At 44.1% G+C, this 23,384-nt stretch overlaps 1 protein-coding gene across 27 annotated transcripts in view; it reads left to right on the top strand.

Annotated features, from left to right (window-relative positions):
• Positions 1 to 23,384, top strand: part of Ncald (neurocalcin delta) — a 426,345-nt gene that overhangs the window by 224,357 nt on the left and 178,604 nt on the right. For all 27 annotated transcript variants that reach the window (NM_001359841.1, NM_134094.4, NM_001359845.1 and 24 more), the window contains one exon: positions 4,699 to 4,772. The gene's annotated coding sequence lies outside the window, so the exon portion shown is untranslated. The remainder of the gene's footprint in view (positions 1 to 4,698; positions 4,773 to 23,384) is intronic.

Raw genomic sequence — 23,384 nt, 5'->3', positions numbered from 1 at the left:
TGCTTTTAGTCACGTGATTTTTCACAGCAGTAGAAGGAAAAGTGACAATAGTGTTTATCTGATACATGAAGTCAGGAGAACCAGAGGAGAGATGGTGCAGGATATGGCTGGGAAGGCGCTCGGAACAGTGATGGCTGAGAATTGCCCAGATTTGTCACAAGACATCCACACAGATTCAAGAGTCCTAATGAAATCTTAAGAAGAACTCACACAGTGAGACCCTCCCTAAGACATGCCATGTGCAGGAGCAGCTCTGCAGTACATTACCCACCAGAACACGTCAGCTAGAGCAGATATGGTTCTGTGCTGAGAGGGAGCATCCAGGTAAAATTCTACATTCAATGGGAATGTATTCAAAAATCTAAAGGAAAATAGTCATAGTCATATGGTCTGATGCACAAAAATCAACACGAATGACTAAATTCAACAACCATTAGCGATAAAGGCTCGGAACGGAGAGGGAAGTATCTTGAGCTACCCCTGCTTATAAAATGTTTAATGCAGAGAATTACAAAATTCCAATAAAAGTTAGAGAATATTTAAGTAAGTAAAGAAACATACTATGCTCTTCCTGGGATAGAAGACATAAAAGAATAACTATATCATTGCTCCCCAAATTTATATTCAATCCTAGATTTCATGTACTTTTTATTTTTAAAAAAAATCTCACAAAGAGCTCGAGTAATATAAGCAATATTTTCTAATAATTAAATTAAAATTAAAATCCCTAAAGCCATGTTTCAAAGGAATACAGTGAACCTGATTTTAAGATTTATATACAGTAATCAGTTAATATACAGTAATCAATGTGGCATAGAATCAGCAGAGGGCTGAGCACATTGACAATAAAGAAGCTCAGAAGACCTGGAAGTGGTCGTGAATAAGGAGTAGCTAAGTGTGTCAGCGTGCCAAAGTAATCCAGTGGGAGAAATATTCTCAAACAAGTCGCACTGGGGTACCTGGATATCTATAGGTTAGAAACAAAGATTTTGGGTTGGTGAGACAGTTCAGTGAGTAAAGATGTGTCTTAGTTAGGGTTTCTATTTCTGTGAAGAGACAACATGACCACAGCAACTCTTAAAAATTAAGATTTTTGATTGGGCTGGCTTACAGCCCAACAGGTTCAGTCCATTATCATTATGGCAGGAAGCATGGTGGCATCCAGGCAGCCATGGTCCTCGAACACGAGCTGAGAGTTCTACATCTTGATCCACAGGCAACAGAAAAAGACTGAGAGCCACTGTGCCTAACTTGAACTTCTGAGACCTTGAAGTCTCCCCCACTCCAATGTGACACACTCTAACCAACAAGGCCACCCCCGAAGCACCTATGGCAGTCGTTTTATTCAAACCACAGCAAGATGGTTACCACCAAGGCTGATGACCTCAGCTAATGGAACCATGTGCTGAAAGTAGAGAACCAACTCTAAGTTGTCCTCTAACCTCCACTTACGCGCTGTGTTTCAAACTTGTGCACATGTGTGCATGGACACACACACACACACACACACACACACACACACACACACACACACACTTGGTATGACAGTAGACATGCAAAGGAAAAGAGGGCTTGCATACAAAGTCTTTTTTTATATAATGGTGCTAGAACCACAGGCCTTAATGGTGTTGCACTGGGCATTAAATTTTATGGAGAGCACACATCAGCCAGACCACAGCACTGGACCATGTCAATAGAAGCTCAGTGGGTGTGTGGGCTCAATGCCATAGGATGAAATTGATCCTGGGCTGCTATGGATTTGTACCAACCTGGGCATTTAAGTTGCATTTTCGATGACACATGCAATTGCTCAGTTTTTATCTGTCTATTCACCATGCTTGCTTTCCTCTTCCGTGGTATGCCTTCCTCCTCCAACCCTGCCTGTCCTCTCCGAGCCTGCCTTCCTCCTCTGAGCCTGCTTTCCTCCTCCGAGCCTGCCTGTCTCCTCCATGTCTGCCTGTCTCCTCTGTAGTGTGCCCATGGGATCTATTACTAGCTTTGTTATTATCTTGGTTTTATGACCAATTCATAGCATTTCTTTAGACAATTTGAATACTTGTTTGGCCTGTCTTTTTTTTTTAACTTTGAATATATTACTTTTCTTCAGGGGGTGGTGTGGGTGGATATCATGCACCTGCGACACACAGCACACGAGTGGAAGTCAGTGGACAGTTTTCTGGAGCTGATGCTCTCCGTCCACCACATAGGCCCTAGGGATCAAAGCCAGGCCCCCGGGCTTGGTGGCAAATGACTTTATCTGCTGAGACATTCACAGACCCCTCCCCTCTTAACATTCTTTGTCATACCTTAATATTACAGTTGCAAATACGTCCATCTTTCTTTTTATGATTAACCCTTATATGCTTCGAAGATTCCTTTTCCATTTTGAGGTCAGAAAAATGTCATTTTTAAAAATCTCCCTCTAAACGTTTAAGCCTTTTTGCTTTTCACAGCTAAACCCTTAATCCCCTGGAATCATCTTTGGGTACGGTTTCCTCTTGGCTGGGAAAGGTTTTTCAGCTTCCATGGGAGCGCTGATAGCTTTTAATAGCCCAGTGAAGGAGGAAACAAGGGAGAAACCTCCTCTGCAACAAGATTTAGGAGGAGAGCTGCTTCTCCCTTAGACACCCTGCAGAGGAAGTGTGTAGAAATGAGACAAGTGTCCTCTGCTTCAGCCAAGGCAGGCTTGCTTTAGCAACTAGAATGCCTGAGAATCACGTGTTAAAAAAAGAAAAGAAAACAAGAAAAAAATGGAAGGTGGAAAATGAGCCCTCCGCCACTGTTTGAACTGTGGCTCAAGTCATTTAAATAGCCTCCCTGGCTGGAGAGGAAGGCAGGCTTTGTTGCATTTGGGAGTTTGAAGCTAGGGTCTCAGGTAGCTCAGGCTGGCCTTGTATTTAGCTATGTAGATGAAGATCTCCTAGAGCCCCTGATCTTCAAGTGCTGGGGTTACAGGTCTGCAGTACGAGTCTGCTTTAGCAACTTTGAAAAAGGATCCACACGTCCCTACCACAATAAGGCTCAACGGTGGCAGTAGCCATGTGAAAGTTCCCTTTGTATGGTATTCAGAGGACGGACTGTTTGGGCAGTGCCTAGGATTGGAACTGTCACTGGTGGAGGTCAGGAGACCTGACTTGAGTCTTGATTTCTCACAATCTCAGTATCTCACTATCAAGGTGTTAGTGAAAGTTTCTTGGCTCGGGGTTATGTTCTGTGTCCTAAAGGAACCCTTCTAGATGACTTAAGCAAGCATACTCATTCTTGAATGGCAGCCCAAGAGCAGGCAGGGCAGGCCAGCATGGCAGCTCCTTTCGGTTTAGGTCTTGCACTGTGTGGCTTTTGTCAAGGAACCTCCCCTCACAGAACTTCTGCGCCTCTCCTCCTCAGCTGAGAGCTCCTGCTTCGGACAACATTAGGGTTCTGGAGGGAGAGAGGCAGACTGAACACTGGGGAGGCAGCCTGTGACATCTGTCATGGTTTGCTTCCAGCCGTGATGTGGGCCTCCTCTGGCAGAGCTGTCTGGATGACAAACGAAAGTCGGAAAGATGGGAAATTCACACACCGCAGAATAAGTTTCATAACCAAAATGGAGTTCTGAGTCATTTCCTCAGGGAGTGGACCCTGTGCTGATAGAGAAGAGCTCTAGTGAAGCAGGCCAGGGAAACGGTCTTCATCTAGCCTCACTCCTTCTGGTCTCGGTAGCTGAGAATCCAAGGCCTAGCCCAGTGTTTTCGTGGCCAGGCATGCTTACATGTCAACCTTCCCCTCTTGTTGAGCCTTATTGTGATGGAAATGTGTGGATTCCCTTTCATAATTCCCTTCTTCCGCTTCTCCTCCTCAAAGAGCTCCAAACGCCTCCTATGTCAGTTTTGTGTAAGTTAACTCTAGCCTTACCTCTTGGGCTAGCCTGGATTAGTTTATGTGATTTCGTTAGACTTCACAAAAGAGGGACTTACAGATCCAGGCTTGGGAGACACTGGAATATTTTGTTAGGACCAAGGCTGACATTGGGTGACTGAAATACGAGACATGGCCTGAGAAGCTGCAGAGAACCTGTGTCAGGAGAGCCACAGAAAGTCAAACAGGAAAGCAAATCTCTGCTTTCCCTAAACTGGCCTGACTTCTGTCTTATTTTACCTGCTTGTTTTTTCAGCTGAATGCAGCAAAATATTTCCTTTTATTGATTTTTATGAGAGTGAATTTAGGTTGTACTGTTCATTGCCAATATATGATTCCTAAATGACAATCCCTATGTTTTATTATTTAAAATAATTTCTGTATTTTGACAATATAGTATTCTTTCTCTCTCTTTTACCACCTCCGTGTGTGTGTGTGTGTGTGTGTGTGTGTGTGTGTGTGTGTGTATACACCCATACATAAATAAGTTTATTTTGAAGTTGGTAATCCCTGGCTATACCTGAGTTCATGTGCCCCTAACACTGCATTGTCTGTGTAGCATGCCCAAAGCAACTGAGACCATGAAACACTGTTCTCTGAGGGGACTGTGCCTATGACACTCATCCCTGAGTACTTTAAGGCAACTGACAGAGGGGCTGAGCTTCAGTGCTTCTCAGAGGTGTGTTTGATGCTTGCTGTTTGCAGAGACAACTCCAGGGACATAAAAGTAACCTGAATTTTCTTGCTATTGCTGAGTGTTCTGATAACAGGGTGGCTGACTATGCGTGATTTCAATTACAGAGCCCCAGCCCGCTGCTGAGAGGAGCTGCCTGGACAGAGCATCTCTGAGGCCCGAGGTGCTGGGACTGCACACAGTGAGTTCTTTCCTAAGCTCTCGAGAGGACCAGATTTTAGACTGTAACCTCTGATCTAAAGCACGAAGGTGTTCCCGCTGCTTAGGTTGCTGGGTCTTAGTTTGTATTTGGTAAAAGAGGGCACTGGCTTATGTCCATCCTCAAAGCTGCTTTGTCCTAGGGTGCCCGTTGCCATAGTTAACGTGAGGGGTTTGTACCGCACGAAAGGCAAAGCTGGGCGTTTGTTGGGATTTTCAGGGGACAAAGGAAAAATCTGTACTCTTCTGCGGCATCCGATTAGATGGGAACCTCATTTAAGTGTTGCATTTAGGAAAGCAAAGCAAGTCAAAAACAAAATAGTAGACCTGGCAGTGAAGCGGGAGACTGAGAGTACTGCTCCCTAGAGGAGACCAAGGGCATCCACACCTCTGGACTCCCGACTCTGCTTCCTTGTAATGGGAAATTGACTCTACAGTACTGAGTGTGCTGGCATTTATTTCTGATTCTGAATCATTCTGAGCATTTACTTCAGTACAGCAAGGGTCACACTGCAATAGTGAGCTTCCTGCTGAGACAGGGGCATTGTCACTTTCCTAACTTGTTGATAAGAGTCTCAAAAACCATCTCATTGGTTATATAGCAAACTAGCTTTTCAGGGAGGGGACTCTATTGGTATGTGGGTTTCTTGGAAAACATTCAGAATAAGCTAATGGGCCCAAGATTTGGATGCAAGATAATATGACATAGGTGTTGGTGTGTGTGTGTGTGTGTTTATATGCTGGAGTCAAAGCATCACTGTTAATCTCATATATTCTTGGCCAAACAGTTTTTGTGTGAGGGGAAAATGGCAAAAATTAAAATAAATAAGGGCAAGATGGTTATATATATGTATGTATGTATGTATGTATGTATGTATGTATATATGTATATATATACATATATATTATCATCATATATATATAAATATATAATATCATATATTTGGTCTTACAAGGAAGAATGACAATTTGAAATTTTTATGTGAAACAAACTTCTCTCCCATTTATGTGTCTCTGATTTAAGCATTAGCTTAGTCACACAGCTTATCTGCTTTAGAAAAGGCAGCGAATGCAGAAAGTGAAAGTAAAATTCTTTGTTCCAAATTTGGTAGGCCAGTCCTTTCAAGGAAACCTGTAGGACAGTGTCAAGTTGTCAGAAGTAGCATTCGTGTTCGGATCTAATGGCTTTCTCCCTGCTGGCATTGGAGGATTGTGTTTCTCCTGGAGGCTGAAACAAAACTGTACATTTAAGGCCATTAAGCACAGGCAGCTGGAGGCGGTCTCTCTTCTTGTGACAAGTGAACTGCTTATTGATGTCATAGCACTAGACATGGCAGTCGTTTTGACGCCAATCTAAGCCATCATAGAAAAATGTGTGTGGTCTAAAGATAGCAGACAACGTGTGAGACCCAACACAGGAACCCCACTCTTTAAACATGGGGGCATAGAGAAGAGTCACACTATTCTCTTCTAAAGTTTTGTCCTTGTTATTTGTGACAGAGTCTTACTATGTAGTCCTGAGTAGCCTTGACCTCAGAGTCCTGCCTCGGCTTCCTGAGGATTAGGGTTATGCCTGGCTAGACGCTGGCTTATTCTTGCACCTGTCTGAGCATCCTCATCTGCCTTGTGCCTTCAGTCTCAGAAGACTCTTTAGTGTGGATCTCTTCTAGAGGGGCCTAAACTGTTCAGCTTCCTCTTTGGTGAGTGTGGGGAGGTCCCAGAAGTTCCCATATGCAGCATCTGCCATGCCCAAGGAAGACTAGGTAGGTGAGAGATTGACAGACAAGCTCTCAGGGGGGAAAGAGCCATTTTTGGATGGACAACTTTTGGCTAGAGAGAGCAGGGGGCAGGCAATCTAAGGAGGAAAGTGCCTCTTCCATGTAGACGTAGACCTCTTAGCTGGGCTTTTCCCAAAAGAATGGTAAGTTAGCGAATCCTCTTGAATTTTGTGGAGTTTGGGGAATTTTGTGCAAGAAATCCAGACGTGAAGAAAAATTGCCTTGTGGCAGATCCTGACAGCAGAAAGTAGGAAGGCTGTGTGTAAAGAAATTACTGTATATGATACCAAGAGAGTCTACATTGGAGATCTCTATAGGGTCCCTCACGTCATAGATTGGGGAGCAGGGAAGAAAAGACTGTAGGAGTCAGAGGGAATGGAGGACATCAGGAGCACCTCTCAGCCCACCGACTTGGCTCAGCAGGAATCACAGGGGCTCAGTGGAGCAGCAAACACTGGGCCTACGTGAGTGGGCACCAGGTCCTCTGCATATGCATTATAGGAGTCAGCTTCGTGGTTTTGTGGGACTCCTAGCAGTGGAAACAGTTGTATCTCTCACATTTTGGGCACTTTTCCCCTCCTATTGGGTTACCTTGTCCAGCCTCAACAGGAGGATTCTCGCCTTGTCTTGTATCTTGTTTTGCTGTGTTTGGTTGTTGTCTCTTTCAAGTCTGCTCTTTTCTGAAGCAAAAATGGAGAGGGAGCGGATCTGGGGGGAAAGGGATGTGGAAGTGGAGCTCAGAGGAGTGGAGGGAGAGAAGTTCTGGTCAGGATGTATTGTATGAGAAGAATCTATTTCCAATAAAAAGAAAATGGCTTTAGAGTGCAATCTATCGCGTCTCGGCCTTTTTTTTTTTACCTTAGATCGAGTGTAGAATGAAGTCCGGGTGGACTCCAGCTTGGGCTTAGTGCTAACATTCCAATGATGAATGTCTGACTTTACCCCCTCTCTGCAAGGACTACTTCTTCTGGAGTCCCAAGAAGTTGCTACTTTTCCCCAAGTCTCCCCAAATGATCAGCTTCTCCACTACAGAGTGTTATAAAGACATCTTTTCTGCAGTGGGTTTCTTTCTTTTCCTCTATTTTCATTAGTGACCACTTCCCTCAGGAAGGAAAATCTTAGGGATACATTGTATTCTGCACAGTAAGTCACCAATAATTTTAAGGTATGCCATCAAATAATAGCTTTTAGCCTGAGGACTCACCACATATTATTTTCAATGTCCCATTAATGCTCCTATGTCACAAAACACTGATTTTCCAACAGACTACCCAGAGCATACAGGGTGCCAGGTATTCAGAAGACAATTCAAGTTTGAGCTTAGATATTTACAAATACTATGTAGAGACTAATGCTGACCAGTCACATAATTGAGTCTAAGTCAGCCATTTTCTACCCATCATGCATTAGTCCCAGAATAACTAATATAGTCAATAATAAAAATAAAACTGCCTTTTCATCAGGACATACAAGAAGCACGGAACAAGGGCAGCTAATTTCCTAGAAAGCTTGTAATAAGACCCCCTGGTGTTACACAAGATGGGAGCATGTGCTTGAAGCACATAAAGGCTCATTTCAATAATGAATGTGTGTTGACTCAGCACCCACTAACTTGAGACCTCGAGAAGAATAAACAATACAATGCCACCCATTTGATAGCAGTGCATTTTCCTAGAAGTATGTTTTATTTATTTTTCAACAAGAACTGGTTGAGCCATCACTATGTGTCCAGGCACTGTGCCAGACACTAGGGACCAGGAAAGTATGATTTCTGCCTACTACTCAGTAAGATGGGGCTATCCTTTGGCCCTTGGATCTCTCCCAAAAGGCCCATGAAAGGGAGACAGCTCCCATCCCATTAAACTATTGACAGGTGGTAGATTGAACTAGAGAAAGTCAACTCACTGCGGGCATGCTAGCCCTCCATCTCTCCTTGATTTCCAGATGCCATGAAGCAAGCAGTTTATTCCAGTATCCACTTCTGCCATGTTGTACTGACTCCCCTTGGGCCTAAATGAGCTCAGCAGGCACCTCTGAAATGATGAGTCAAAACCAGCCCTTTTTCTTTAGTCTGTTGGTTGATCTCAGGTATTTATCACAGTGATATAAAGCCAGCATGGATATCTTGGCAGGAGGGAGGTAACCAAATAATCACATAGAAGTATTCCACAAATGTGTTGAATGTTGCAGTGGGGGTGGGAGGTAGGGGCATAGAACTGTGAGCCTATAAACATATCACACCTAGCTTCCCTGTTGGTAAGAAGAAATGTGTCATGAGAGTTCTGAAGGTGTTGACTAAAACTTGAGATAGAAGGATAGAAGGAACTGAAAGCTTTATAGAACCTTGGCCATGGCCAGTGCTCCTGTAAAACAAGACACCATGATGTAAATAATTGACCAGTGTAAAGAGAATGAATGAGTATAGAAACATGAATAGTCTGTAATAAGGAACATTCGGTTATTTCCTCTCCTGGATGTGGAAATAAAAGGAGCTCACAGTGTCCAGCAATTCTGTCCTTTGTAAGAATTCATTTCTTTATTCATTCACTTATCTAGCTAAAAACCAGGAGGCAAAAAAAAAAAAAGCATGTTAGCATAGATATTAAATTCTGGTGGAACGGGCAGACAATAAACCAATATAGAAATGTATAAGTTCTGTGACAAGTTTTTGTTTATGAATATGTGGTTGAAGTGGTATGTAGATAAAGTTTAACTATGTACAGTGTGGCACTGAAGCGACTCCTCTGTTGAGTAAGCCGAGGGGTCATGTCCCAGCTGTCAGGAGATCACGCTCCAGATGGATGTTCATAGAAGTCAAGTCAGTAGGACACTGCAGAGAACTTCCAGAAGGACAAGTATAAGAGGGAAGGTGAGATCTGAACTAACTCTTGATCCTGAGGACAGAATGCCGCTGCCGCCACTATTCTCCATATGCGCTGACAGTTCTCTCTGGAGGGGTGGGGCAGGACAAGGGAACAGTGTGAGTCTCTACAGGGCAACAATCCACCTAAGTGCCTGAGAAAGAGCACAGAGATAGAGCATTTCAGACTCTTCTGCTTTGGAATTTTTATGGATAGAATAGAACTTATTAGACATGTAATGTAGTTCCTAGACTTTCCACATTCTCCCCTTCCAGACAAGGCTTGGGTCTCAAAGTTGGCAGACACATTCAAGGAGAACTATTCCATCCCCATATGCTCCGAGGCTGTTACGTGAAGGTGCCTTCAAGTTCTCTGTGGCTCATCGCCGGGAGAGCAATGCATCTCTGGAGCCCTGTCTGAGCAAACCCCAATTCTGGCGACACACAGGAACTTAAATAAGAAACATTTAATAAGTCTCATTTTATAAGTTTGCAGTGGGCCAATATTCTACGGAGATCTTAAGTGTGCGTGCTTTGGTCCTTCTTGAAGGAGAACAAAATACTCACAGGAGCAAATGGTATAGAGCAGAGACTGAAGGAAAGGCCATCCAGAGACTGTCCCACCTGGGGATTCATCCCATACACAGTTACCAAACCCAGACACTATTGTGGCTGCCAAGAAGTGCATGCTGAAAGGGGCCTGATGTGGCTGTCTTCTGAGAGGTCCTGCCAGAGCCTTACAATACAGAAATGGATGCTCACAGCCAACTATTGGACTAAGCACAGGGTCATCAATAGAGGAGTTAGAAAAAGGACCAAAGGGGATGAAGGGGTTTGCAACCGCACAGGAAGAATAACAATATCAACCAACCAGACCCCCAGAACTCCCAGGGACTAAGCCATCAACAAAAAAGTACACATGGCTCTAGCTGCATAGGTAGCAGAGGATGACCTTGTCATGCATCAATGGGAGAAGAGGTCCTTGGTCCTATAAAGGCACGATAGATGCCCCAGTGTAGGGGAACTGAGGGCAGGAAGGTGGGAGTGGGTGGGTAGGTGGGTGGAGGAACACCCTTATAGAAGCAGGGAGAGGGAGGCTAGGATAGGGGTTTCAGGGTGAGGTGGGGGACTGGGAAAGGGGATAACATTTGAAATGTAAATAAAGAAAATATCCTATAAAAAAAGAGCTCCTTATGACAGCTGACCCTGTTGACATGGCCTCTCACTGACCTTGGTCTCTCACCAAGTAGGCCCGACTGATGGGTAAACCAGTAAAACTTTAGCACCAACATAATTAACATACCATAATTACAGAAGGAGAAAAAATTATTAGATATTTTTTTCATTTACATTTCAAATGCTATCCCAAAAGTCCCCTATACCCTTCCCCCGCCCTACTCTGGAACCCAGCCACTCCTGCTTCCTGGACCTCGCATTACCCTGTAATGGGGCATATAATCTTCGCAAGACCAAGGGCCACTCCTCCCAATGATGGCCAACTAGGCCATCTTCTGCTACATGTGCAGCTAGAGACACAAGCTCTGGGGGTACTGATTATTTCATATTGTTGTTCCTCCTATAGGGTTGCAGACCCCTTCAGCTCCTTGGATACTTTCTCTAGCTCCTCCATTGGGGGCCCTGTGTTCCATCCAATAGCTGACTGTGAGCATCCACTTCTGTATTTGCCAGGCACTGGCATAGCCTCCTCACAAGAGACAGCTATATCAATGTGTCTCTGTTTACTTTCTGTTTCCAGGATCTGTCTATTGATGAGAGTGGGGTGTTGAAGTCGCCCACTATTATTGTGGGAGTTGCAATGTGTGCTTTGAGCTTTACTAAAGTTTCCTTAATGAATGTGGATGCCCTTGCATTTGGAGCATAGATATTCAGAATTGAGAGTTTAACTTGGAAGATTTTACCTTTGATGAGTATGAAGTGCCCCTCCTTCTCTTTTTTGATAACTTTGGGTTGGGAGTTGATTTTATTCAGTATTAGAATGGCTACTCCAGCTTGTTTCTTCAGACCATTTGCTTGGAAAATTGTTTTCCAGCCTTTTACTGAGGTAGTGTCTGTCTTTGTCCCTGAGGTGGGTTTCCTGTATGCAGCAAAATGTTGGGTCCTATTTATGCAGCCAGTCTGTTGGTCTATGTGCTTTTATTGGGGAACTGAGTTCATTGATATTAAGAGATATTAAGGAAAAGTAATTGTTGCTTCCTGTTATTTTTGTTGTTAGAGTTGGGATTCTGTTCTTGCAGCTAGCTTATTTTAGGTTTGTTGAAGGATTACTCTCTTGCTTTTTCTGGGGCATAATTTCCCTCCTTGTGTTGAAGTTTTCCCTTTATTATCTTTTGAAGGGCTGGATTCGTGGAAAGATATTGTGTGAATTTGGTTTTGTCATAGAATACTTTGTTTTCTCCATCTATGGTAATTGAGAGTTTTGCTGGGTATAGTAGTCTGGGCTGGCATTTGTGTTCTATTAGGGTCTGTATAACATCTGTCCAGGATCTTCTGGCTTTCATAGTCTCTGGTGAGAAGTCTGGTGTAATTATAATAGGTCTGCCTTTATATGTTACTTGACCTTTTTCCCTTACTGCTTTTAATATTCCATCTTTATTTAGTGCACTTGTTGTTCTGATTATTATGTGTTGGGATGAATTTCTTTTCTGGTCCAGTCTATTTGGAGTTCTGTAGGCTTCTTGTATGTTCATGGGCTTCTCTTTCTTTAGGCTAGGGAAGTTTTCTTCTATAATATTTTTGAAGATATTTACTGGCCCTTTAAGTTGAAAATCTTCATTCTCATCTATGCCTATTATCCTTAGGTTTAGTTTTTTCATTGTGTCCTAGATTTCCTGGATGTTTTGAGTTAGGATCTTTTTGCATTTTGCATTTTCTTTGATTGTCGTGTCCATGTTTTCTATGGAATCTTCTGCACCTGAGATTCTCTCTTCCATCTCTTGTATTCTGTTGCTGATGCTCATATGGTTCCTGATTTCTTTCCTAGGGTTTCTATCTCCAGAGTTGTCTCCCTTTGGGTTTTCTTCATTGTTTCTACTTCAATTTTTAGATCTTGGATGGTTTTGTTCAATTCAATCATCTGTTTGGTTGTGTTTTCCTATAATTCTTAAAGGGATTTTTGTGTTTCCTCTTTAAGGACTTCTAACTGTTTAGCAGTGTTTTCCTGTAATTCTTTGAGGGATTTTTGTGTCCTCTTTAAGGTCTTCTACCTGTTTAGCAGTGTTATCCTGTATTTCTTTAAGTGAGTTATTAATGTCCTTCTTAAAATCCTCTACTAGCATCATGAGATATAATTTTAAATCCAAATCTTGCTTTTTGGGTGTGTTGGGTTATCCAGGACTCGCTGTGGTGGGTGTACTGGGTTCTGATGATGCTGAGTGGTCGTGGTTTCTGTTAGTAAGATTCTTATGTTTGCCTTTTGCCATCTGGTAATCTCTGGCGTTAGATGTTCTAGCTGTTTCTGGCTGGAGCTTGTTCCTCCTGTGATTCTGTTAGCCTCTGTCAGCACTCCTGGGAGTCCATCTCTTTCCTGAGTCCCAGTGGTTAGAGTACTCTCTGCAGGCAAGCTCTCCTGTTGCAGGGAAGGTGCACAGAGGTCTGGGTCTCAGCTCTGCCTCCTGTCTGAAGATGAAGGCCTGAAGGGACCCTGATCAAGAAGCTCTGTTGCTTCTGAGGCCCATGTGCTCTCCTGCACAGACTGGTCTCTGAGAGACCTGGGATACAAGATGGCACTCTCACTTGAGTCCTGGGGTCAGAGCCCTCTCTGGAGGCCAACTCTCCTCAGTGATCCTAAGATTCTGGGTGTGCTAGGGCACCTGTGGAGTGGAGAGTCCTCTGGGGACCATGGGACCATCCACCGAGTTCATGCTAAAGATGGTCCAGAGCTGACGCTGACTGGAACAAACCCCAGCTGCTGGTCGGGTGGGTTTCTTGTGTCCCTGTTCCTGCTGGCCCAAACCTCTCTGGGTTGTTTTGGAACAGATGTTGTGTTCCACTCAGCAGTGATCCCAAGATCCTGGGTGTGCAAGGGAGCCCGCGGTGTGGAGAGTCCTCCGGGGACCATCCACCGAGTTTGTGCCCAGAGTGGTGCACCAAAAGGAGAAAATTTGATTGACACTATCCTATTTACTGAATTTTAAAAATACTTAGTCTACAGTATAAAATCTAATACAAAGCATACCCCTCCTCCTCTTGTGCTGATACGAGCCTAATAAACATATACCGTCTGATCAATAATTTAAATTTCTCCAGCTTTATAGTGGCAAAGTTTCATTTAGTTGGGCTAGGGGTGGAACTGGGTGTCACAATACTTACCTAGCATGAGTAAGGATCTGGGTTCACTCCCCAGCACTGGAAAATTAATCCATATAATTCAAGTTCACTTCATTCACATGAAAGGAGCTTGAGAGAAATCTGAAATGGCATGTTAAATAGCCATGCTATTGGAGATGAACTTCCGAGTGCAAAGCCTAAATTTGCCTTTAAACTCCAGATACATTGAAGCTCTTGAATATAATTTTATTTCTAAACTGGACTCATACGGGGTTAGATTACCATCTCCCACTGCCATTTCTACTGGAAAAAGGTACATCAGATAAAACTAACAGAATGAAATATTTACAATATGATTTAAGCAGGAATTCCAAAGTTTTCCATTTCTGACTTGATCAGATCAGCAGCTCTCTATGGAACAAAATGGTGGGCGATAACCTGGCCTAAAGTGCTCCCAGAGTCGGAACCTTTCTCCCTTCCACCCGTGGCATGTGCTTGTGTCTGTGGGGAGGCATTTGAAGACCTTCAAGAATTAGAGAACTCTCTGAAAGACATTTACCACTGAGCTCTTGAGCATGCCCCAGCCATGGGGCAGAAGCCATTGCCTGCCAGGGTGTATAGTTTGCAGACAAGGCAAAACATCTCATCTGCATCCTGATGTAGAGTCTCCCATCTTGTTATAATAGTTATTATTGATAAGGACTGAAAGTGCAAGGCCGATGTGTTCCCCATGCAGCAGCTCTGTCATTCAGCATGATCCATTAGTGTCTGAAGTATCTTCATTCCTTCCCATTGGATATTCTTTCTTGGCATTATGTGGGAATTAAGCAAAGCACATTGTCTATAGTTGGTAGGTTAGTTGTCACTCATCAAGGACAGAGATCAGCCTCGAAGCTGGGATTAACCCTATCTAGGACCAAAGGGCTATGTGTGTGGAAAAACAAAACAAAACAAAACAAAACAAAAATCTACTGCATGGCACCTGGAGCGAGGAAATAAAGGGTTGGGAGAGATGACTCATGTCCCACCAGAGCTCCAGGTCTCTTGACGGGCAGACGCGAGAGACTGCCGTGGGACCCCATGGAACTAATGAGGGACAGGGGTCGGGCCTTGTTAGGCCACTAGACCCCACTCCGGGAGGTGGGGGAAGGTGTAGTCTCAGCTCCTCGGGCACTACAGACCACTGGGTACCGGGGAAGAGCCAGCTCAGGGGTCCCTGGGTTGCACAGAGGCCAGGAAAAACAGGTTCTCAGTCTTGGATATCCCAGATGCCACTGGGTATCTCGGAAGAGCTGAGAATAAAGTGGGAGCCCCAGAGGCAGCTTGGTCAGCCACAGGCCAAAGGGAGAATGGGCAGGGGGAGAAGTCACTGGGTGATTCCCTCACGGACCTTGGTCCTTGGTCCTTGGTCCTTGGTCCTTGGTCCTTGGTCCTTGGTCCTTGGTCCTTGGTCCTTGGTCCGTGGTCCTTGGACTGGTCTGGCTACTGGAAATGCTGGGAGGCTTTCCTGCAGCAGATTAGACGCCGCTCTTTAGGGGAAGGCCTATTCCATTGTTCTAGCACAGCGGGTCTAGATGAGCAGAGATGGTCCATGGATTTAGAGTTTTATTGTAGAAAACAGAAGTGGGGGAAGAGAAGAGGAGAGAAGAGAAGAGAAGAGAAGAGAAGAGAAGAGAAGAGAAGAGAAGAGAAGAGAAGAGAAGAGAAGAGAAGAGAAGAGAAGAGAAGTAGAGTAGGCTATGGCCATGTGGAGAGAGAGGAGAAGGGAGGGGGGAGAAGGAAAGTGAGAGATGAGAGTAAGAGAGGTAAGAACTTAAGAGAGCAGAGGGGCCAAGCAGCCCCTTTTATAGTGGGCTGGGCTACCTTGCTGTTGCCAGGTAACTGTGGGGAGGAGCATACCTGGCTATGCCAGATAACTGTGGGGGTGGAGCCTACGTGACCGAAGGCCACAGAATTATAGAGCTGGGTCCTCGTGTCAGGAGTCTATGTCTGGGAGCATGACAAATGGGCCTTCTGTCCCTTGCAGATTAATCTGCTGGGTCTCCAGGGTTTGAACCTAGCTTTGACCAGAAAACAGGCTGCCTTTCATGGTCCCACAGTCTACTACTACAACATCAACAACAAAGCCAAGCATTCTCATACTGCTTACATCTTTGCATAAGGTTCTAATTGTCACTGCAGTGTGTAACGGCGATGATGTCAAGCCTGTGAGATGTAGGATCTCTTTGTCACATTGTCCAGGCTGCTTGCTTTCAACTCTAACCTTGCCTGGGAGACTTTGATCTGAATGGACTTCACTTGAGGCCTCCTTGAAGTCAGAAAGCAGCTTTCCATTGGTGAATCCAGCATCCCTCTACTCATGTCTCATTCTCCTAGCTTAAGTTCTTATGTTAGCTACTTTCCTATTGCTGTGACAAAACATCATGACCAAGGTAACTAATTAAAAATAAGTATTTAATGAGACTTACCATTCCAGAGGGTTAGAGTCCATGATAGGTGTAGTGGTTTGAGTGAAAATGGCCCCCATAGGCTCATAGATTTGAATGCTTAGTCCCCAGATGGTAGAACTGCTTGGGAAAGATTAGAAAGCACAGCCTTGTTTGAGGACGTGTATCAGTGGGGTTGGGCTTTGAGATTCAAAAGTCCATGCCATTCTCCCTTGGCTCTCTCTGCCTCTAACCCTCTAGAACCACGAGCCTCAAATTAAATGCTTGCTTTTATAAGTTACCTTGGTTAGGGCGTTTTATCATAGCATTTGGAAAGTAAGGAACGCAATGGGAGAGTGAGGTCGAGGCAGCAGGATACAGAAAGCACAGTGGGAATGACCTGAGTCTTTCCTAAACCCCAACCCCCAGTGACACACCTTCCCCAACAAGGCCACACCTCCTAATCCTTCCTAACAGTTCCACCAGCTGGGGACCAAGTATTTAAACATATGAGCCTAAGGGGTCATTCTCATTTAAAGCACCACATTTCTGGGAAGAGCAAGCAATCCTAGGAGCTAGGATAAGATGATCTAAGACCTCATAAGAGAGGAGGTTTGAATAACTCTGAGAAGAAAGAATGGACAAGTATTTTTTCCAAAAACAATGTGGGACGACTCAATTTGCCAGCAGCTCTCAGGTAGCCATTTCAGCTGGGAAGGAAGAGATGAACTGCCACCTTGTGACTGAAGTTTGTTCAAAGATGTTCTAAGACCTGCGGACCACTTTAGGGATCTGACTGTGCATGCACGAGGATTAAGTCTCTGCCCTTTTTGAGGAAGGACCTGGATGCCTGTGTCTTCATCATACATTTCCAGTCTTCCATCTTCCATGTCCCTGGCTTTGTTTTTCCTTTGTTGTGTCCTAGAGTCACTAATTAATTATGGACCCAGTTTCCTCTGTGCACTTGCTAATTGGATGTTTTGAAAGATTGCTCCATGCTGGCTCAAATAATTAGTACAGAATTAAAAGACTAAGGAATGCTGGGCAAGATAGACCACAATGGCTATAAAAATACAGCAAAAATCACCCAAAGTGGCTGTCATCCCAGTAAGGAGTCAAGAGGAAATGCTGGGGCAGAGAGGCTGGAAAATAAGGGAATGCTTTTTAAATAGAATATTTGATTTATTAATTATTTGCTAACTTCATGAATACATACAATGTATTTTTATTATACTTAACCTCCACTTGTGTCCTTAGCTTCTCCCAGATCCTTGCTCCACATGCTCAACTCCCTCCCAACCTTGCATCCTTAAAAAAATAAAAATAAAAATAAACAAACAAACAAACAGGGGCTGGAGAGATGGCTCAATGGTGAAGAGTACCAACTGCTCTTCCAAAGGTCCTGAGTTCAAATCCCAGCAACCACATGGTGGCTCACAACCATCTGCAATGGGATCTGATGCACACTTCTGGTATGTCTGAAGACAGCAAGAGTGTACTCATAAATAAAATAAATAAATCTTTAAAAAAAAACCATAACTCACTGAATCCAGTTTGGAGTGGAGCGTGGCTAACCTACCAGGGGCCACACCCTTAAAGAAAATGGACTCTTTGCCACTCCCCCACCCAGAAGCTATCATATTATCAATAGCTCCTAGCTAAGGTTGGGGTCTCACAAGCTCTAACTTCATCCATAACAGAATGTTGACTGGCCTCACCTTACACAGGCAATCACAGCTGCTGTGCATTCATGGGTGGAGCCCAGTCCCGTCCAGAAGACAGTTTCACTGTGGTCTTCTCTGACCTCTGGCTCTTACAGTCCTGCCTCTTCTTCCAGATGGTCCCTGAACCCTCAGGAAGGGGCGATACAGACATCTCAGTCATGACTGAGCTCACCAATAATACTATCTTTCTCACTCTGAGCAGCTGTTGACTCCCAGTTATCTCTTGTCATACAAATAGCAATTTAGAGGACACTTGAGTCTATGTCCATTTAGCATAATAGTCATAGAAAGTTCCCCCTGAGGCCTGAAGGTGGGCCTGTTCTTGAGTAGAACATTTGCGAGAAGCCACAACCTCTTTGAACGCCATACTGGCTGTGTAGCCAGCAATAAACAGGGTAAAGAAATGAATGAATTTAGAGTCCAACATGCTGATATCTGTACCAGATTCTTCCACTTTCTCACTGGGGTTTGGAGCAAGTGACTTACCTTCTCTGAACACCCAGTTCTTCATCTGTGGCTAAAAACTACAGAGTCCCCACGTCATAAAGTTATGATAGGAATAAGTGAGCTCACTTAGGGAGAGTGTCCAGACTACTTCCTGTACAGAGAAACCCCTAGCTAGCCATTATTAATACGAAGTTTTGCTATTTATGTCATGATGCAATAATAATAATAAAACATCAACACAGGAATGTGCTTAGCCCGGCACAAATCCGGATTTAAGGTCCCTTGAGAAGAGCTGGTTTGCTGTTTCTTCCTTTTTACACTTTTGCTGGCCACTTTGTTTTCTCTCCCTAGTGCCCTTTCCCTTCCACTTAGGGACACAAGAATTTTAAAATTGGGTAAGAAAGTACAATTGTCCAGCTGAGTCCTTCACTCGGACTAAAACGGATGTGTGGTAAATACTGAATGAGGGTCACCAGACCAGAGCTGCCCGAACAAGCCCTGGGAACCACCCCCACATGGATTCCATCATCCTGGGATGCAACTGACCCAGCATTGGACACAGATGCTTTGCAACTCCAACTACCTCCCCATTGTTAGGATGTCAGCCTTCCCAATGGGAAGGATTTGTGTCTCCTTTTGCTCACTTCAAATGCTCAAGTGTCTAGCTAGATAACAGCTATGCAAATCCTCAAGCTGGTTCATGGTCCAATCTCACCCACCTAGAGTTGCTTCTCAGATTCGATTTCTCTTAAATCGAGCTAGATGTCACCAGAAGAATAGGCCTTTGTGGATACAAGAAAGGCTCATTTAGCAGCGATGATGTGACAGAAAGATGGAGAGTGACTAAAGGTTATCTTCAAGCTTTAGCTCTACTGCTCCTCACCAGGGCAAGACTGGGACAAATCAGTCTAAACAGAAAAGAAGGGGCCAGGTGCTTCTAATGGGGGACTTCATGGAAAGGCTGTCCTTGCCTAATTGGTTAATCACTCAGACACGATTGTGCAGACTTTCAGTCCTCAGGATGAACTTGTGAATTCTAACCCAGTGCATCACAGGGAAGCAGCTGCTTTCCCACCCTCTGCCCTGTGCTCAAGGCTTCTGAAGGGAAGGAAAGAGAGCCAGAGGCTGACATCATGCCATCTTTCAATTTCCCAAGCCATAATCACTTGAGTCTTAGCTTCAGGATTTTCACTGTATCATATTCTATTTCTGCTATTTTTGATTGGTTGTTTGTTTTTCCCATTAATTAATTTATTCACTTTACCTTCTAATCACAGCCCCCCCCACTCCTGGTCCTCTCCTCCCCCAGTCCCTTCCTCTAAGCCCCCTCACCTTCTTCTCTAAGAGGGTGGAGCTCCCCCTCGATATCCCCTCACCTTGGCACATCAAGTCTTTGCAGGGGTAGGGGCATCCTCTCCCAATGAGCCCAGTCAAAAGACACCAACCCACCCATAAGATTTTCCTGCCTATAAGAAATGCAGGGACAAAGATGGAGCAGAGACTAAAGGAATGGTCAACCAATAACTGGCCCAACGTGAGAACCATCCCATAGGCAAGTGCCAATGTCTGACACTATTAGGTTTGCACACAGGAGCATCACATCACTGTCCTCTGAGAAGTTCTAGCCAGTAGCTAACTGAAACAGATTCAGAGACTCACAGCTAAGCATCAGACAGAGCTTGGGGAGCCTTGTGGAAGACTTGGGGGAAGGATTGAGGGCCCCAGAGTTAGAAACTCCATAGGAAACCAACAAAGTCAACTAACCTGACCTTTCTGGGTACTCAGAGACTGAACCACAAGCCAAAAATCATACACAGGCTGGACCTAGGTTTCCCTGCACATATGTAGCAAATGTGCAGCTTGGTCTTCATGTGGATCCCCCAACAACTAGAGCTGCGGCTGTCCCTAAAGCTGTTAGCTATGCTATTTTTAAATTTAATATCTTGGGCTGGAGAGATGACTCGGAAGTTAAGAGCACTGGCTGCCCTTGCAGAGGACCTGGGTTCAGTTTCCAGCACCCACATGCCAGCTCATAACTGTTTGACACCAATGCACATTAAATAAAATTCTTAAGAAATAAACAGTATCTTTTTAAAAAGACTCTCTTCCCCTTTATGCATTGACTTGACATGTGTCCCACATGACACTACCTATGAAATTGCCAGTTACATGTGCCAATTCTGTTTTTCCTCAAGTACATTAAAACAAATACACTGCTATGCTTTACCCTAAGTACATGCCACTTGGATTGGTTTCTGGCAATTCTCAGGGGATGCAGGGGGGTGCAGGGGATGCAGGGGATGCAGGGGGTGCAGGGGATGCAGGGGATGCAGGGGGTGCAGGGGATGCAGGGGATGCAGGGGATGCAGGGGATGCAGGGGATGCAGGGGATGCAGGGGATGCAGTTCCCAGAAATCTTCCTGCATCTTCAGTGTTTGTTAACCTGACATACAGCCTTGGCTTGAAAGGCAATTCAATACCACCGGACTGTAAGAGTTAGCAGTGACCTAGATGCTTTTCCTAGCATCCTTTACACTTAAGAAATGGATAGATCTTATGCATTATCATAATACAGTTCTGATGGATTCAGGCCCACGCATTTTTCAGAAGTTAGCTAAATTTAAAGAGTAAATACTTTTTAAAAAACTCTGAATTCTCTAAATTACAGAGGAATTAAACTATCTAGGAACATCTTCCCCAGCCCACAGCTGAAGTAAAAGCCGGCAGAGGGGCACAGCCCTGTTAAGACTCGCGTGGGATTTCTTCTGCAATGCACTAGGCCCCTGCAGGAGCTGGTAGAATTCCAGTTACAGGGAGAGAAGCACTGTAAGGATCCAAGCCAACTGCCCAGAGAGCAGTCTTGGAGAACCTCTATCACTTTGCATTTTCCCAGAGTTTTCTATTTAATGTTGATATGGTTTTCAGCCTTTCCAAAAATGAGGAGGCTGACTATACCTCAGAAAACAGATTCTGACAAAATACAAGACCTCTGTTAACTGCCAAGAATGTTATTGATCACCCTTTCCAGGATGAATGCAGGGAAAGCTCAAGAATTAAATTTCACTTGAAGCGCAGGAGACACAGTCTCGCATTCTGTTCTCCCTGAGCATCAGCTAATGCACTTATGATGAGGGCTTGGGTTTCCTCCAGACCTTTGGGGGATGCTCCTTGGCAGTAGGTTGGCTGGTGTGTGTCTAATGTTCACTGCATACATGATGAACACTCCCTTCTCTCCTTGTCTGATTTGATCAGATCGTTCTTATGTAAGGTCTTTTTTCCTCATGCCTTTCCCCTTCTTCATTAAACAATTTTAATGACTTATCCATATTGTCTTGTGTGTGTGACGCTTTGCCAAAGTTATGTATGTATGTATGTATGTATGTATGTATGTATGTATGTGGACTACATTCATGTACAGTGCTTGTGAAAATCAGAATAGGGTGTTGGATCCCCTGGAGCTGGAGTTACAGGTGGTTATGAGCCACCATGGGTGTGCTGAGAACTGAGCCAGGCTCCTATGTAAGAGCAGCACATACTCTGACTACTGAGTCATCTCTCCACCCACCTTATTTCATTTTGTTCATAAGTCCATAGGTCTAAAGCAGACCCTTGAACAACGTTCTTTTCTCCAAAACTTTCTTCTCATAATAAAAAGAGTTCTTTTGGCTTTTCAAGATCATGTCAAAGCTTTCTCCAAAGGAAACGTTGCTTTAGAGTCTATGAGTCTTGGAGGCAGCAGTGGTGGACTGGGCCCCTCCCAGAAGTTAATGCTGATCATGGTGCACATCACCGGACGACCTTGGACTCCAAGGCACACCTCGTTACTTTTGCACAGTCCTGGGATAATTCAATAAAGGAACAGAAAAACCCAAAGCAAAGCCAAACTAAACCAAAAAGCTCTTGGTTTCCTGTGTGGGCTTCCGTGTGTGTGATTTCAATCCTTATTTATTTCATATGAACTTGATGTGAGCAAACCAATTCCAGTGACTATATCTACAGCCATACCAGAATTGAAAATAATCCCCTAAGAGAAACAGGCACCTTGGGAAGCTATTTTCTTATTGGGCTTTTGATCTGATTACCCTTGGAAACAGATGGCTATTTGGTTGGAGACAAAGCCCCTTCTCTGCAGATGTAAGCCACTGGAGTAGCTATGTCAGTCATTGCTGTGGGGTAGCACTTATAAGCTTATGACACGAGAAGGGCCACAGAAGGCTGAGCCACAAAGATGGCAGCTCCTGCTTCTTCTGGAAAATTAGCATTGCACCCAGGCCGACAGCCTGATGTGTTTTCTGTTTTTAATTTCCTCAATTTTCAAACTGTAGGAGAACATAATATGCTTCTGTTTCCTGGAAACAGAAAACACAAGTAAATATTTGAGAAATTTGATATAGAGAAAGTGGATTTGAAGTTTCTAAAACCGATGCATGAAATCAAGCCCCAGCAATGCTGATCTTCCCTGCATCTGGTTTAGCCAGATTGGAAGACCTCAGTCTTCCTAGACAACACCTGAGTAGTCCCATAAGTTATACATAAATGGACAGATAAATAACACCATGCAAAGTGGACTGCATAGCATGGCACTTAAAAACTAGAATATGGACTGGTGGTAAGATATAATATGGCAGGCCTTTAATTTCAACACTTGGGAGGCAGAGGTAGGTGGATCTCTGAGTTCAAGGACCGCTTGGTCTACAATTCCAGAACAGACAGGGCTACACAGAGAAATCCTGTCTTAAAAAGCAAATAAACAAGTTAATAGTGATAGTAGTAGTAGTAGTAGTAGTAGTAGTAGTAGTAGTAGTAGTAGTAGTAATTTTAAAAAGCTAAAATATGTGTGTAAACTTAAGCCCTTCAGTACACACTTCTTTTCTTTTCTTCTCTCTTTCTTTCTTTCTCTCTCTCTTTCTCCTTCTCTCTCTTTCTTTCTTTTTCTCTTCTTTCTTTCTTTCTTTCTTTCTTTCTTTCTTTCTTTCTTTCTTTCTTTCTTTCTTCCTTCCTTCCTTCCTTCCTCCCTCCCTCCCTCTCTCTCCTTCTCTCTCTCTTTCTTTCTTTCTTTCTTTCTTTCTTTCT

The sequence above is a fragment of the Mus musculus genome, chromosome 15 (assembly GCF_000001635.26).
Source record: "Mus musculus strain C57BL/6J chromosome 15, GRCm38.p6 C57BL/6J".
NCBI lineage: Eukaryota > Metazoa > Chordata > Mammalia > Rodentia > Muridae > Mus > Mus musculus.
This window is presented reverse-complemented; position numbering and strand designations above follow the sequence as displayed.